This window comes from Pyrus communis, chromosome 3, assembly GCF_041283825.1.
Source record: "Pyrus communis isolate YQ-2024b chromosome 3, ASM4128382v1, whole genome shotgun sequence".
Classification (NCBI taxonomy): domain Eukaryota; kingdom Viridiplantae; phylum Streptophyta; class Magnoliopsida; order Rosales; family Rosaceae; genus Pyrus; species Pyrus communis.
Window position 1 is genome coordinate 9469574 of NC_142567.1, and position 16137 is coordinate 9485710.

The 16137-nt window shown below is 36.1% G+C and overlaps 4 long non-coding RNA genes across 5 annotated transcripts; 2 read left to right on the forward strand and 2 right to left on the reverse strand.

The window, feature by feature from the left end:
- Positions 1 to 2753: 2753 nt before the first annotated feature.
- LOC148697903 (uncharacterized) lies at positions 2754 to 4812 on the reverse strand. 2 transcript variants are annotated; one of them, XR_015960652.1, is made up of 3 exons: positions 4497 to 4812; positions 3133 to 3673; positions 2754 to 2989 (listed from the first exon to the last, which is right to left on the reverse strand). It is a non-coding gene; the product is annotated as an uncharacterized LOC148697903 (long non-coding RNA). The 2 variants fall into 2 exon arrangements; XR_015960653.1 differs by having other exon boundaries at positions 4462 to 4812.
- A 1333-nt stretch (positions 4813 to 6145) lies between these two features.
- LOC148697904 (uncharacterized) lies at positions 6146 to 6932 on the forward strand. Its single transcript, XR_015960660.1, has 3 exons — positions 6146 to 6283; positions 6614 to 6694; positions 6864 to 6932. It is a non-coding gene; the product is annotated as an uncharacterized LOC148697904 (long non-coding RNA).
- A 340-nt stretch (positions 6933 to 7272) lies between these two features.
- Positions 7273 to 7641, forward strand: LOC148697905 (uncharacterized). The gene is made up of 2 exons (XR_015960665.1): positions 7273 to 7421; positions 7593 to 7641. It is a non-coding gene; the product is annotated as an uncharacterized LOC148697905 (long non-coding RNA).
- A 2802-nt stretch (positions 7642 to 10443) lies between these two features.
- On the reverse strand, positions 10444 to 11562 carry LOC148697906 (uncharacterized). Its single transcript, XR_015960657.1, has 2 exons — positions 11366 to 11562; positions 10444 to 10648 (listed from the first exon to the last, which is right to left on the reverse strand). It is a non-coding gene; the product is annotated as an uncharacterized LOC148697906 (long non-coding RNA).
- Positions 11563 to 16137: the final 4575 nt, after the last annotated feature.

Here is a 16137-nt window from a genome sequence, read left to right on the forward strand (position 1 = left end):
ATGAGTGTTTTTGTTATGATTATTTTAGTTGATCAATGTTCTAGATAATAATATGTACTTTGTTAATTCTTTAAAATGTTACACACTATGAAATATGATTTTATGTGGGAAACGTGATGATTTATGTGATGGATGAAGTGGAAATGTTAATCGCCATGTGGGATTGTTATGTTGGATATTATTGTTATTGTTATGATTAGACTTGTTGATCAATATGACTAGAGAATATGATTATGCTTGATCGTTTGTTCTTGAAAATATTGCATGTTATGCATTGTGGTTTATTGTTGAAGCATAACGATTTATGTGATGAATATTCGAGTGTAGTGAAATAATGAACTACGAATGACTTGATCCCTATTTAGAGTACGTAAGTAGTCTAACAATGATGTTAGATGAAGCCATAAAGTCTACGAAGAAATATTGCGTAGTTGGATCTTAAGTTGTGTTTTGCCATTACCCGAAGACGGGGTATGTTAGAGATACAAATATTTGGTGACGTCACGTGTCGCTCCTGGACGTTTATCAGGATCGGGGCGTGACAAATTAGGTGCCAATGTGAGAATTTATGAACAATTTTACACCCAGAAACATGAACTACACATAATCACAACTGATCTAACAATGAGAAAGTATATAAGACAAAACACTATTAATAGGCTAAAACACTTTTTAATTGATCTACCAATAGGCTAATTGGATTAACTAAACCATTAGAGACTACAACAATTAGAAAGTCTGAAGATTAAAGTTCTAGTATTCATCTTTGAACCTCTAGGTGTTGGAAAACATTTTCAGTAAATTTGTTCAAGAAAACAACATTTTTCTACTCAAGCATCCATCATACCGAATACATTTCTCAGTAGGGACTCATGAATAATCATAATTGAGATTTCATAAGTTTATTTTTTTTTGTTAACTACAATGGAATTTATAAAACAATTTTAGCAACACTCGAGTCTAGATAATGGACTTTTGTTCCAACAACAACAACAAAGCCTTTTCCCACTAAGTGAGGTCGACTGCATGAATCCTAGAACGTCAATGCCCTCAGTTATGTGCCACGTCTCCAGTTAAAAAATATTGACTTGTGTTATAAGCACAATGTATTAAAAGGCAAAGGCGTCCCATAGATAGTCCCCTCTAGGCATGAGGCGAAGCCTCACCGTACCTAAAATTTTAAAATATATTATATATATAATTATATTTATAAAATAGAATACTTTGTAAAACAAATATAATTATAACTAAATCAGATAATAACATCTTCTTCATTACTAAGTCTAGTTGTACATAGAAACTATCTCATATAGTCTTCAAATGTTGTAATTATTTATTTTATTGTAAGCAATTATAGAGAACTTCAAGAGAAATAAGGCTGAGTGACCACAATTATAGGGAATTTCAAGGAAAGTAAAGGGAATGTTGCAATTATAGACAATTCAAAGTAAATAAAGGTTGAGTGAAGCAATTATCGGGAATTTAAAGTGAAATAAGGGCTAAGTGGAGCCATTATAAGGAATTTAAATGAAATAAAGGCTGAGTGGAGCAAATATATAGGGAATTTAAAGGAATAGAAAGGCTAAGTTGAGCAATTCTAAGGAATCTAAAGAGAAATAAGATAATATGATGTCTCTTTTAAGAAAAGAATATATAACAAAAATAAAAAGAGGTTTTATCTTTTTTTTTTTTTTGTTGTTGGAATGTTATGAGAATATCCATAAAAATATGCTCATCTATAAATAATAAAAACAAAAGGAAATAAAAAGATGCTTATCTACCTATCTAAAAAATAATATAAAAATTAAAAGTGAATGAAAAAAATATAATGAGGTAATAAATGTCAACAAAGTGAAAACTATTTAAATTTTAAAGAGAATAAATTATTAAAAAACAAAAAATCAGAATAAAAGAAAACCCTCGCATTTGTCTTCCCTGGTACGGTTCTGCAACTCAACTTCTTCGTTGGGAACGGCTTTGGTTTGGGTACTTTTACAAAAAAAAAAAAAAAAAAAAAAAAAAAAAAAAAAAAAAAATCGAAAGGAAAAAAATGCCTTACGCCCACTCCTGGAAAAAGAAGGCGGCGAGCCACCCGCCAGCCTTCGAGGCTGCCTAAGCGGGCCCCGAGGCAAGTCTTTTAAAACACAACGTATTGTATTCACATTTCAATTGTCAAAGGCATCGCAATAATCCCCGACTGAAGATATTAAAAATCAGAACTTCTCCAAGTTTTCATTCAATTTATTTCACTTGTCCATCAGAATTTTATTCAGAGAAGATTAAATAAAGACAATAACATGCCACAGATTAAAAACCCTCATTTCAAACACCGCTAATGCACAACTCAGTTTGGTTTTCTTCTCCAGAAACCAGACCGAGAGAGGAGTCAAGTTCTCTAGTGCACCATCAATCTCCCGTCCGAGCAGCCATGACCACCACACTAGCCACTCCGGCAAGGCACCACCTTGCCACCACCCTCATGTCTCACTCCCTCTCAACCACTCTCCCTATTTCCCTCACACCTCTCTCTCGATACTGTGCTAGCTGCACAGAAACAGCAAGGCAACCACCGTTGCCATTTTTCAAGGCGAACTACGCCACCATGAAACCACCACCATTGACCACCATAGTTTAAGAATCCAGACATGGCCCCAAATTTCAATCTAATTAATTAAATTACAGAGGATTCTATCTACCTCATGAAAACAAATACGTTCAGTTAAAGAATATTTCCTAACCACTGCATCTTAAACTACTTCTTAACTATGTCAGCCACCAATCTAATAATAAAAATCCATGTTTCAATCGATTCTTATTAATTCCAACTACAAGTATTTCAGCATCTAGATTATAAAAAATCATAACAAAACAAAACTCAGAACACCCAGATTCCAATCTTGGTGCTAAAGCACACTTTCTTAACCTCACCTTCAATCAAGTCCATGATTCCTGCCATAATATCTTTCTCTTTATCCAGACTTGGCTTCAGCTGCAAGATCAAAATAATGAAGCATTCAGTTCCATTTCTATACACAGAAAATTAAAAACTGAAATATGTTATAATTTACTCGGAATCTTCATATGTATTATCAAAACATATGAACAGATACATTTGAAAACTTATAACGCTACCTAATTAAGTTGAAAAGTAGCTAATTAAGATCAAGTTCCAATGCATTCAGTGAGCCTTCCACGGAAAGATGGCCCCATGGACTTAGACCTTGAAAAATGAGGCTTGATTTGCCTTGTAATTGTATGATCAGTAGCATTCTTAAGGATTGTAATTGTATGATCCGTAGCATCCTTATGGATTCCCAGATGAATCCTCAAAATTTTGTTCTCATCCGTTAGCTTATGCACCTGGGACAAAAGCCGCTCAATTGTTTTACTCTTCCCCTTGTTTCTCCTTATCAACTCAGCCCACTGCTGCATATTTTCGTCAATGAGTTCCGAGATCTTTTCATGCGACATTGTATCTTTTTCAACCACATTACCATCAGATTCTACACCATGATCAATATTCTCTTTTTCCATATATTCTTCGAAAGTACACAAACCCACCTTTTTTTAGGACAGACCAGCATTTGTTTGTTTTGATGGCTCTGATTTTGGTTTCCGTTCTCTCTTTTGTGGTGGTCTGATCAAGATGCACTCCAATGACTAATCTGAGTGCCTACGCAGATGAACATTGCATAAAAATCATAAAAAAATTCAAAACAGCAGCATAGATAAAAAAAATTGACAATAATTCTAGAAAAAAAACATTAAATCAAAAGCTTAAGACTAACTCACAGGAAGCTCTGTGAGTTAACTTTTTGGGCAAAAAAAATTCTATTAATGCACTGTCATACAAAAAAAAATTCTTTAAATACTGATTTCATGCAATCCAGGAGCTAAGTGCTTAAATAAATAAATAAATTCTTTAACCCAGATACTCTTATATTGCAGTGCAGCAAAGTTTTTCTTGAACCCTGACGAATATCACTCTAAAATTAACCCAAATATATCTCAGAGATCGCAGAGATTCAGACAATCAATAATGAGACAGCTGGAATGTTCCTTATTCGTTTGTCCTCCATACTCTACCCTAATCTTCTTAGGATTTTAGATAAACAGCTATATTAAAGCATAAATATTCATGAACACTCATCAGTCATCACCAATAGCAAAGAGGCATAAAGTATTTTTACAGAAATCTAAAGATCCCTTTTGTGTCCCAAACCCAGGTCTGTCCTCTCTTTGCCTTCCTCCTTCAGACCATAATTAGAGATACCCACCAACAGTACAACCAAAAAAACTGCACTGAGATTTTAAAATACGAACTTTATTTGATATTGCAATGAAATATAACAAAATGTAGAAAAATTGTTATTTTGGTAAACAAATAGACAGTGGAATAACAACAGAAGAAGCCGAACCCAGAAAAAATAAAAACACAGAATCACAGTAGAAGAAGCAAACCCAAGAAAACACAGAATCACAGTAGAAGAAGCAACCAGAGTTGAAAACCAGCGCTACACTGGGATCATCCAAACAGCGACGAACTCCAATCATTGTCACCGATCTCCATCTCCTTCCAAAGCCAAAACCCTTCTTAAGAAAAAGAGGGTAATGAATATGATAAAGCCAGTAATGAATGGAATAACCCAATTTCTATCGCCAATCACCCTTGCTGAGTGAAGATTCACAGACAAAAGCTCGACTTAGTGCCCAAAAACTGTATCAGCTCACGAACACAGAGAGGTTTATCAAATTCGAACCAAAACCCACATATATTCTGAAGATTCTAGAGTTAAAAGACGAGCAAGGAGGTTCGGTTACGGAACCCAAAACACTATTTTAATGAGCAAATTACTTTAGTCTAAAGAAGTGTACTGTACAAATGAATAGTTTTTTTATCCCAATTTCACTCTATTTACGGACATGCCATTGCTCTAAGAATTTTGCCTTGTTTTTTTTTTTTTTTTTTTTTTTTTTTGCAGGTTTAGTTGTATGGGCTTTTGCAGGTTTGGCCTGTCACTAGCTTGGTGGGTTTTGTTTGTGGTTGGGTTTTTCGGATGGATGGCCAACACGGGTAGGCCTAGCCTGCAACGATGCTAGCGAGAAGAGAGGGGGGGGTGTCGTGTGATGTGAGAGAGAAGAGAGAGAGGAGTCGTCCGATGGCAGAGAGAAGAGAGAGGGGTCGTGCGATGCCAGAGAGAAGAGAGAGCAGGACTCCTGGAAGGAAAATTGAAGGAGAGAGGGAGGGGTAGGATGAGCAAAGCAATAGGTAGGGCCGCTCAGAATTTGGGTTTTGTTTTTTCTCGGTGAGGTAAGCTTAGAGAAGCGGTGAGGCATCAAGGGACGCCTAAACCGAGGGTTGGTTTCAGAGATTTGGTTCCAGCTGGAAGCTATCTCTGCAAGCATTGATGAGGATTTCTCCCAGCTGGCAGCTTCAATTCCTTTCAAAGCTAAGTGTCCCTTTTGAACCGAATTTTCCCTTATTTCACTGTTTCTGGTTTGAACCTGCTTAGAAACCTGTTTTTTTTGCCTGCTTTGTTTTCTGTCTGGTTCTGGTTCGGTTATTCAACTTTTAGTTGGGAGTGCAAGATATGTTTTTAAATTATTAAATTGGGACAGAAAAACAGATATTTTGTGCTGCTTTCTTCACTGTCTGATAATACCACTTCCTCTTCATTTCTCTTTTTCTTCATGTTGTGTTGGTCTTTCAGTGTTATAGCTTCTCTGCAGAAATCAAACTGTATGCAATTTGGCCCTTTTTGTTCATTACCCTATTATTTGTTGTTGTGCTGACTCTATGAATCAAATAGTCAGTTTTTTTATCCCTCTAAAATACATCATGCATTTGGTTTTTGTTCATTCACATATGATGCACTGTGAATCATTTCCTGGCAAATATGTTGAGATATGTTATTTTTGGTAGCAAATTATGGTTGCTGTTGTTAGAAATAGATTTAATTTTTCTGTTTGGTTTGATTATAGCTTATGTCTTTTAACAAGCATGCTTTTAAAGTTGTTGTCAAGTGTTTCTCATCGTAAACATGATCAGCAACTTTGGCTTTCTATGCGTTTTGCATGATAAAAACAACAAATATATTGATCTTCAAAACCAGGTTTTAGGGTTGACTATTGTTTTTTTATATTTCAATCCTCTTTCAGAATACTAATCCAAATTTATTAACCAGGTGATTTTTCACACAATCCCCAAGTTCGTATTTCTCAGATTGGTGTTGTGTGCAGATTACTGGTGGTCAGCTTGCTAAAGCATTGTATTTAGGTGAAGGTATTTGACCTCCTGATCAGTATTCAAATTTAACTTTTTGTCATATTTTCAGCAGATATTGTAGTTAATCAATTCGTCCCCTGATGTGTTTGAACTTAAGTGAAAATTTTAAATTCAAGTTTGAAAATCTTCTTTTTGGTGAAGCTATTTGTACAAGTAATGAGACTAGGAATGGCAACAGGCAGGGTAGGCCGGGTATTCGCATCCCGCCTCAGCCTCTAAACAGGGCACTGACAACTTTTCATTGTTTAACTTTTTCCTCCCTTAGATAGTTGCATATGTTTGATTTGTTAATATGTTTCTTACACATGTTGTTTCCGAATGGTGAAGGTGGGTTGCCGGATGCATGTGCAGATTACTCGAATAGACGAAGCTAAGAATGACTTGGTATTGAGTGAGAAGGAAGCTTGGGTCAGTTGGATTTCGACATTTAATTTATTCATGTTTTTTGTTGCTTGCTATGTTCTCTCATTGTTTGTGCTGAGATTATGTGATCTTAATTTTCATAAGAACTGACATTGGTTTGCCATATAATGTTTCAGGAACTGTTATAACTTTAAGGAGGGAACACTTTTAGAAGGAACTGTCAAGAAAATATTTCCATATGGAGCCCAAGTGAGGATATGAGAAACTAACATGAGGTATAATGACTTTCAAACTTACGTGTGTAATTACCTCCATAAGTGTGGTTACAAGTTGAGCCTTTTCTTTGTTTTTTTTTTTTTTTTTTTTTTTTTTTTTTGTTGAAGCTTTCCACGCCTTCTTTGTATTCTTTTTCTTGTTTGTTGGCAAATAAGATCATGTTTATTTTTCTTCTAATTTCTGAGTGTGTGTGTGTGTGTGTGTGTGTGTATTTCTCTCCACCTGCCAGAGTCATTCTGGCAGTTTCCTCCTGTCTGATAACTCTGTTTTTATTTTTTTCCTGTTTGTGTTTTTTAGTCTTTGTCATTTAATTGGTTTAGCTTTGCTAGCATCTCTGTTCCGGCAGTGTGTGATTAGTGCTAATGGAATTTCAGCATTGTTTCTGAGCTATTATTTTCGTCGTTGTTCTGTGAGTTAGTGCTAATGGATTTGTTGTGTTTGCGGTTTTCAGAAACTTGGATCATTGGATGGAGCACTTGGCCCTTTGGCTTTTGAGGTATATTTATTTATGGTGGTTTCATGACTGTTACATTTTTTTTTTTTTTTGCGCACGTCGGGACTAGATTTGGCTATGTAATTGTGGCATCCTTTGACTATGTATGGCCACGATAACAGCGGAATGTATAATTGCTATGTCTTAAGTTGGTGTAATGTTAATGGTTTGCAGATGCTTAGGAGACCATCTATTGCCATCAATAAAATTGCCATCGATGAAATTGGGTCGAGAAATAATGTTAATGGTTTGTAGAATTATTATTAACAAGCTTTTGTTGCTCCCATTGTTTGTTAATTATTATTAACAAGTTTTAAGGCACAGACCCATTGGTTATTGATGGTTATTGGCGCAAGGCCATTATTGTTTCACCTGACACGCCCCGACCCCGATATTCCCCGAATACCAGGATAGGTGATGCGAGATTTATACGCGCACAAATTAAACCCTCTTTTTATCAATTGTAGTATAGGTGCAGTAGGGATCGTTCTGGACCGGGGATTAGGAGGGATTGTTAATCACTTGGATTTAACTCAAAAACGTAAAATAAAGTTTAAAACACTAAACTAGACTCAAAGAATGCAAAATTAAAGTTTAAAACACTAAGACAAACCAAAAACTCAAAATGCTTTAAAACATAAACTAAACAGATTCTAAGCACTAAAGAATAAGAAAGTAAAGGGGATTGAGTTTTAGACTAAATTAAACTAAATGCACAGATTGTAAATTAAAGCAGAATGTAAATATGAATGTGATGGAATTGAATGGATGAATGCTAGCTAAGGGGTTCATCTCCACATATGTTAAACTTGTATAATAAAAAGATTTCCAATTGCATTTCAATAAATTATGAAACTCATCACCCCGGGTCAATTAGGTCCGCTTAAATTAACCGTCAAGTTTTCCTTAAGTTAATGAATTGGATGGGTTAGCGCAACGCAATTCACTACATTCTCCAAAAGTCCTTTACGTGAACAACACAATAAAGATACAATCAAAGATCATTAAGCATTATGAAAACTATAAGTGTTGACGAGGCATTCGTTACTATGATGAGCATGAAACTCGTGCCAAGAATTCATTTAACGCGATTGTTTATAAGCAACCTCCACTACTTGTGAATATAAGTTCATAACGATTAGGTGAAACTCACTTATATTCTAGCGTCATATTCATGCATGAAAATTAAGCGTGCACTCTCAATAAACATACATAAATAAGTTATCAATCAAACGGTTAAACAAATTGAATCCACAACTTATGAAACGCAATTAGAAGTAATCAAATCAAAATGCAAACATAAACATTTATTTCGAATCACCCCCTAGCTAAAGGGGAGTTTTAGTTCCTCATGGTACAAAACAAAGAGAATCAAAGAAACACCTAAACATTCCAACAACTCAAACTTGAATTGTATGAACGTTTAGGCCCTCTTCTCTTCCATTCCTCATTCGTACAAAACAAAGAGTATTGAAATTAAACATTGAAATCAAAGAAACACCTAAACATTCCAACAACTCAAACTTGAATTGTATGAACGTTTAGGCATTCTTCTCTTCCTCTTCGTTGTAGCACAAGGTCTAAGGATAGTTTGATGGTGTGAATGGTTTGGGGAGTGGTGGATGAATGGAAGAGGAGTGGTGGAAATGGAAGGATGGTGTTTGGATTGTAAGGGAGGGCACGGCACAAAGGAGTTTGATGTCTACATTCTGAAATGGAAGAAGTGTTGTGAATGGAATGAGAGATGTGTGTTTATGAATGAGAATGCAAGGGTTTTTATAGGAGGAATGGAGGTGTATATGGTTGTTTGTTTAAGCATGCATGTGGATGGTTAATGATGAAAAATAGCTAGGAAAGCATGTGAAAGCTGGAATTGCATGTGTGTGCATGTGAAATCTGCCAAGATAGGGGAAAATATGGAAAATGGAAGTGTATGAATGTGCACGGCTAGGTGGAGTGTGTAAGGGAATATGTGGTGGATGATTAAAGTGCATGTGTTGGCTGAATTGCTTGTAGATGCATGTGCAATGATGGAATGACAATCTGAAATGGGATAGGAACCCACGGCAAGGATGAAGAAATGATTATGGATGCATGTGTTGAATGATTTCTTGGTGAGGGATGTGGAGTGGTTGAATGTGGTGCAATGATAATGTTTTATGGCTGAATTGGTGGTGGAATTATGATGGGAGTGCATGTGATTAAAGAGTGGGAGTGCATGTGGGTGGAAATCTGAAAATGCAAAGGGAAAAGCTGGAAAGGGAGGGAACTCACGGCAAGGAAAGTTTCTTGATGGTTTTGGGGTTGTGATGCATGTGTATGCATGTGGATTAAAGGGGTGTGAATGCATGTGCAATGAGTAATGAAATGGGAAAGCATGGTTGAATGATTAAATGGCTGAATTGGATTAAAGAATAAAGGGTGCATGAGTGAATGATTGAATGTGCATGTGGGTGAATGTGAAGGGAATGCATGTGAGTGCATGTGTGTGTGAATGGTGGTAGCTAGGGTGAATTATGATGAATGCATGTGAGTGACAACTAGGTTAGTGGGTGGAAATCTGAAAATGGCATAAGGGAATGGGAGCTCACGGCAATGAGGGAAGTGTTTGGTGATGGGTGCATGTGTTGGTGGTTTTGCATGGCTTTGATGGATTTGTTTGATTGGGCTAGGGGTTTTCCATGGCTCAAAGGATTTGTTTGATTGGGCTAGGCCCTTTGTTTTATGTCCCAAAGAGCATACAAGGCTTCAATTTCGTCCATCTTCTTTGCACCATGATTAAGCTATCCAATCCATGCCCAAAAATGCTCCAAATAGCCTCAAAATGCACTTTCTTGCTCCCTAAGCCCTTAGAACCTGAAAACACACAAAAGAAGCATAAAGGACTAAAATAACTAGAGAAACATAACGTAAATACACGAGAACAAGCCATTTAAGTCGCATGAATATGCTCCTATCAATAGGCACATGCTGGCCGACACCCGAGGGTGACGAAAGCCATTTATTGAGTGTAAATACTGAAAACAAAGGATAAATAAGGCTTATAAATATAAAAGAATAATGAATATGCAAATAAGGACCGTGTTCAGAGCACACCTCTAATCTAGAACACTAACAGAAAATAATATAAAATTGAATGAAACGAAGGAGTGGGTCCTACACCGAGAGGACTCGAAGATGCCGATGCGGAAGTGCCTGGACGTCGGGATTGTATGCCTCGATTCTAAGTCCTGAAGGGGGCGCAAAACAAACATGAGTGAACCAAGTTGATATACATATATATATATATATATATATATATATATATATATATAATAAAACAATTATCAACGTACTAACCCCCAGGTTTTATGAAAACACAAATATAATGATAAACATAGGTTTTTCGAAACCTAGCATGTCGTGCAATATCTCAAATCATAATTCGCATAAATAATAAACACTAGTGAATGTTCGATATAACTCTTCAGGCCCCATGCCGGCTCCCCGTCTCTGAGCAGACAGTCAAAGGAAAATACACTTCAAGCCCCATGCAGGCTCCCCGTCTCTGAGCAGACAGTCAGAGGAAAACACACTCCAGGCCCTATGCCAACACCAAACCGTCACCCGGGACGGACCGGATCTATCCCTACGTCCCGTAGCGGAAAGGACCACTAGGTAAGTACAAAACCAGTGAACATACATATATTGAAAATCAACTTCATAGTATAAAGTCATCCATCATCTATACTATAAAGAGGTGTTCTAAACATGTTCAAAATATTATATCTTCATCCATCAGATATTCTATAAGAACATGGGTTATAGGAAAAATAGTAATAATTCAAACTAGCCTCAGTAAGCATGTTATCTCGTAAAACGTTTCATAAAACATAATCATCAAATCATGCTTTTCATGTATGCATTTATACTATGAAAACATGCATTTTTAGAAGGGGTCCACTCACAGTACTTCGCCGTCGAAAAGCCACGCCATCTAGCGAAGAAGGAAACGCCACAGATAATTGCCCCTAAGCACATAAATGGTACATTTAGTCAAACTCTACTCAAACGATTGAATTTGAGAAAACGGACATCGGAAACGGGTTTAGAACGTCAAAATTAGCCTAGGAGGGGTCCCGCACGAAACCCAAAAAGTCAACGGTCAAAGTCAACTCTGACCGTTGATCGGGTCAACGGTCAGACCGGGTCCGGGTCAGCAGGTCAAACGGGTCTGGGCTTGGATCCGGGTTGGGTTAAAGGGTTTGGACTTGGGTTGGATCCGGGTTTGGGCCTAAGGGTTTGGTCTAATGGGTTTAGGGTTAACGGGCCGAAGGCCCTAAAGGAAACGGCCCAAAGGCCATTAAATTAACAAAACAAAAAAATAAATAAATAAAAAGGTTGGGTTGGGCTGCCTAGGGTTTTGGGCTTGGCAGGAAAGGCCCAAAGGCCTTGGGTTTGGTGGTTCACCGGATTCCAAAGAGGGAGAAGGCCGGTTTTCGGCCGGAGAATTTCCAAGCTCCGATGGAGCTCAAAATTCAACCAAAACATGTCATTCAATATACCAAATTGAAGCCCCGAAGGTAAGGAATCGAAATATGCCCTTGGTTCCCGTTATCGTGGCCGGAGTTGGCCGAAAAACAGCCTGGAAGCCACGGGTGTCCGCCGGAAATTGGGTAAGATTCAAATGAGTATAACTTCTTCAATACTCAATGAAATTGGGTGAAACAAAAAGGAAAGTATCCCCAAACTTAGTGAAAATACAAAAATACCCATTTTCTTCCGTAAATCCTGGGACGGGTTGTTACATCACCACTGGTGAGATTGTGTTGTTTCTTGAAGATTTTTTTGGTAAGGTTCATGCTGTGTGCTTTTTTTTTTTTTTTTTTTTTTTTTTGTGTTTCTTCCAATCATAAAGTGGGTTGAGCTTGGTTCATGAAAACAAAAAAAACAACAAATTTATTGACTTTTGGACGTGTTTCGCTTAAAAACAGCAAGTTGTGATGTGTTTGTCGTTGTAAACATGATCGGGAACTTTGGCTTTTGATGTGTTTCGCATGATAAAAATGGAAAATATATTGAGCTTGAAAATAAGGGTTTAGGTTTCACTGTCTTTCCATGTATAGAATTTTACCCCTATTTTTGGTTTCTTTATGATTTCAATTATCTTTCAGCAACCTAATCCCTAAACTTATTAAATTCATTGACCAGGTGATTTTGGATTCAATCCCGAAGTTCCTATTTCTCGGATTGGTGTTGTGTGCTCCTTTCTGGTGGTCAGATTTGTAAATCATTGGATTTTACTAAAGGTATTTGACCTGCCTATGCGCCTTTCGTCTCTAAAATGTTTGAATATAGTTGTCTTGGGAGTCTTAGTGTGATCGTTCTTCTATTTCTTAGATTTGAACTGTTTTTAATTTCTCATTTAATTGGTGTAGCTTTGCTCATTTAACTAGAATTTAATCAGATTTGGTCCTCAAATTTCTCTGAATTGCTAAAGGATTTATTTTCTTTGGAAATTTCAAAAACTCGGGTCGTGGGAGGAAGAAGCTGGTTCATAACTATTTGGTGTTTGGAGTCCAGTGGATTGGTATCCGTATCTTATAAATATGTTGGGCAAGACATATGTTAGCTTTCATTTTGCTTTTGCTTTCATTTTGTTTTTTCATTTTCATTTCTTATATCTTGCTTTTGCTTTTGATGCATAGTTTGAAAGCTTCTGGATCATAATATGAATTCCGGTGTGTGTGAGTGTGTGCAGTGTATGTGCATTTCAAATTCTCAAGCGTGATGATATTGCCTAAACATGTAGATTTTACACTGTTTTTGTGCCATGCAGTACCGACATTCTATGTGGCCTCTTAGCTAATGATACAATCACATTATATGAACTTGAATTAGTTTTCATCTCACAGTTTCAAATTCTTTGCTTTGTTTGGAAATTTGTGCGTTTATCTTCGGAGCACTTAATCGATTTAGCTTGCGGTTTAACTATTGAGGATTCTTAATGTATTTTGGTTTTACCTGGATTCCATTTCTATGATTGCCACCCTTAGTCGATGGTATTATCTTTACAATGGATTTAAATTGGGGATTTGGAGAATCTAATAACAAAACTAAATTATATGTTCCATGCTTTTCGTTTTCATTTAAAAAGTTGGAGCTTTGGATCGGGATTTTTCTTTATTGAACTATAATGTTGTGCTTAGGAGACTATCTGAAACTGCTTAAATTTGTTTGCATAGGAACTTTGTTTTTTCTTTTCGCTGTAATCTGTTTTGTTAAAGATGATGATAAAGATTTATCAATATTGTTTGTTCAGAGTTAGGTGGAAATTGGAAAGGAGTAAATTTTGATCGTTTATCCAGCATTTGATAAAATTGGGGAAATAATGTTAATGGTTTGTAGATGCTTAGGAGACTGTCTGGGGCTGCTTAAATTTTATATATTCAATTGCATAGAGTCGACATGACATACACAACCATGGTCAGATTGCCACCCTTAGTTTGTGGTATTATCTTTACAACACATTCAAATTGAGGATTTAGAAAATCTAATAATAAAACAGAAATACATGTTCCATGCTTTTTATTTTCATTTTGGGTTAAAAGGTTGGAGCTTTGGATTGGGATTTACCTTTATTAACCTATAATTTTGTGCTCTGGACACCATCTTGGGAGTCTTAACATGATTGTTCTTCTATTTCATAGATTCAAAATGTGTATAGTATCTCATTTAATTGGTGTACCTTTGCTCATTTAACTCAAATTTAATAAGATTTGGTCCTCCAATTTCTCTGAATTGCCAACGGATTTACTTTCTTTGGAAATTTCAGGAACTCTGGTTGTGGGAGGAAGAAGCCGGTTCCTTGCTATTTTTAGGTATACGATTATGCACCCTGATTGCATGTTCAAAGTCTAATTAGTTATATACATTTTTTATTTATATTTGCAAAGCTTTCGTACTTGAATTTTAAATATGTGATTTGTTTGTGAAAAAACAATACATTGGGTACATTGTTTTTTTATCATTTATTTTTGAAAAAGCCAATATATGCAGCAGCACCTGATGAAGCACTTTTGTTTTCAAATTCCAATTTTAGTTGGTTTCTGTAAAGATTCTAATGGTTTTCTGTTTTTAAATTTGTTCCTGTTAGATTAATGTTTTCAATTTAAATTTTACTCCCTTCCAACTTACTGTGCTTCACTGAAAAAATGATAGAGATTTTAACGTGTGATCTTATTTTAGCTTGCTAAAAATACAATGATTCATCATATATACATGCTGTGTGCCCCACGGTAATGCACTGGTTTCAGTTGGTGTGTCCTCTGACTCAAATTTAGAGATGGTTTATTGACTGTTTAGTTTGTTGAACGACATCCTGTCCTACTTTGTAAAGCTCATTTTCTTTATTTTTGTTCAGATTGGCTAACTCCGCTCTCTCTCTGTCTCTGATTCTCTATGTGATTCTGTATTCCGTAATGCCATTTTTGCTTCTGAAAAAACCCTATTGCAGGTTCCATTTCCATTTCAAATTTTCTGTTATGCTTTGTGCTGCTGTGTTTTCTGTTGTTAATGAGCCTCGATTAAAATATGCATCGATTCAATTGAAATATGCATCATATTTTAATTACTTTTTAACACTCCTCATAGGCCACTATGATTAACAGGTTAATAGGGTAGCAGAAACATTCTGTTATGCTTTGTGCTGCTATATTTTCTGTTCTTAATGAAGCTCGATTGAAATGTGCATCATATTTTTGAAACTCTTTATCTCATTGTTTTTTGAGTAATTTTCTGGAAGTGAGGTTAAATACCAATTGGTGGTCTCTGTCTGAGATTTAATTCTTTTTTAACACTCCTCATAGGCCATTATGATTGATAGTTTAATACGATAGCAGAAATGCAAATTTGTGCACCTATAGTTTATGTCTATTAAGTAAACCCTCTAAAAGTATGTAAGCTTGGTAATTATTTTGACCGGCATGTCTGATGCCTTCTCAAACATGAATAGCCTGTGGAGTTTAAGATTGACATCATCTAGGGCACAGATGAAACCGTGGCAAACTAGCCATTTAGTCATTCAAACAATTGAATGAAAGAATAAAATTATGGCAAAAGTCGTTGTTTGGGAATGATTGGACATAATTTTGTTCTTTCATTTTATTGTTTAATTACCAAATGCCAAGTTTAGCAAGGTTTCATCCGTGCCTTGGATTCTTATCCGCCAATCATCCATGTTAATGAATCTCGATTCATATGGCTGTTGATTTGAAATTGCTTTTCGCTGTGAGCGGGTGCAAATGGCTAATTAGTTAATTGTTTTCACTCAAGTTTTGCTAATTGTTCAAATGAGTTTTAATTACCTAAATCGCGTTATGTTTTTAAATGGGGAGGTTAGTGGGATCTATTTTGATAAGTCCCTTTATGCCTCGATGTGAAGCCCACAAACCAATTTGTCTCTATGTGAGTGATGAATGAAATCATTAGTTTTAGGGTCATTGCTCTTTTTTACACCTTCTCAATGCACTTATGTTATTAATCATGGATATTTTTTGTTGGCAATGATCCGAGTAAGTACCATTTTGCTTGATTGTTCCAAAGTATTATGTAGAGATTGCTTTAATATCTTGGCTTCTTGGCTGTATGTCGAGTGTCTGAGATAGGATTTAGGAGATCTGGTTTAGGTTTTGCAGAGAGAGAGAGAGATAGGGAGTGTCCGAGAGAAATGTGGGAGGAT